Genomic DNA, 1,368 nt, shown 5'->3' with positions numbered 1-1,368 from the left:
GGAATGACCTGCCGCTGCCACGGGCGCCCAGCGCCGCTGCCACGGCCACTCCCGCGCCGCCGGAGTCACATTCCTGGGACCGGCCCCGGCCTGCCTGAGCTGCTGAGGCGATTAGAGGGCTCTGCCCTGGCCCCACACCGCCTCGGGGCTGCCCCAGAGGGCCCAGAGCTCCCAGACCCAGCCTGTGCCGGGACCCACCTCTGGCACCGCCAGCAGCGGGCTGAGCGCAGTGGGAAGTGGGACAGGGTGCTGGCATTCCCTGCGGGATACACCTGCCCACACCTGCACAATTATGTCCTGGACAGCCTGTCCACACCGGGACAACCACATCTGTACTGGGACAATCCCATCCTGGGCAGCCACAGCAGGACATGCTGGACAATCACAGCCAGGACTGAGGCACCCACGTCCTGGGGAGCCAGGTCACACATCCACGCCAGGACAGCCACGTCCATAGCACAGAGCCAAGACCCCATGGGGGACCCCGAGGGCAGCAAGTGTCCTCCTGCCCACTCTGCCATGCCAGTGCCCCCACTAGCAGCAGCACCAGGACTCCTGCCAGGACATCTCCTGCCACCACCGTGTCACCCGGCAGATCCCTGGCATGGGCTCAGTGCACACACATGTGCCACCCATGCTTGTGCCCACATTGGCATCAAGGCTGATGGTGACCCCCGTAGCACATTCCCCAGCCTTGCTGGTGACACCAGCTGCCCCCTTGGTGACAAGGAACAGCACACCGTGTCTGTTGCGGCCTCCCTGCTGGCAGCACCCTCCAGCACGGCATGTGCCAGGCAGGAGGAATGGCTGGGGCGAGGCCAGCACAGCTCAGGCTGTGCCCATGGCCTGGGCAGACATTTCCATGGAACAGGGAAGTCAGGAGACCCCCAGTTCCCTGCACCCCGAAATTAGGGAGGCCCAGTGGGTGCCCCAGCACTCTGCCCATCCCCAAAGATGGGAGGACCCCAGCTCCCTGCAGCCCCTTGCCCCCTGCCCCATCTCACCTGGCTGCTCCGGGAAAGCCCTGGGTGTCACTGGCACCCAGGGTGCCCCCAGATGCCACCCAGCAGGAGCACTTGGGACCCCGCAGCCCCTCGTCCCCACGGGACAGAGCCGGGCCAGACACCGCTGGCTCCCACCCGGCAGAGCTTCCCATGCTGAAACTCCAGAAACCAACACAAAAAATGTTCACCTCCCCTGCGCCCACATCCCTGCCCACGACCTCAAACCACCGGATCTGGAGATGAGTCACGGCTCTGCACCCACACGGTGCCACCACCGCGGACATTGCCACTGTCACCGATGTGCCAGGCACCCTCCAGCACCCCTCTGCCACCTCAGAGCGGCCAGGACCCCCCCACAGCACCA

The sequence above is a fragment of the Geospiza fortis genome, unplaced genomic scaffold (assembly GCF_000277835.1).
Source record: "Geospiza fortis unplaced genomic scaffold, GeoFor_1.0 scaffold891, whole genome shotgun sequence".
Classification (NCBI taxonomy): Eukaryota; Metazoa; Chordata; class Aves; order Passeriformes; family Thraupidae; genus Geospiza; species Geospiza fortis.
This window is presented reverse-complemented; position numbering follows the sequence as displayed.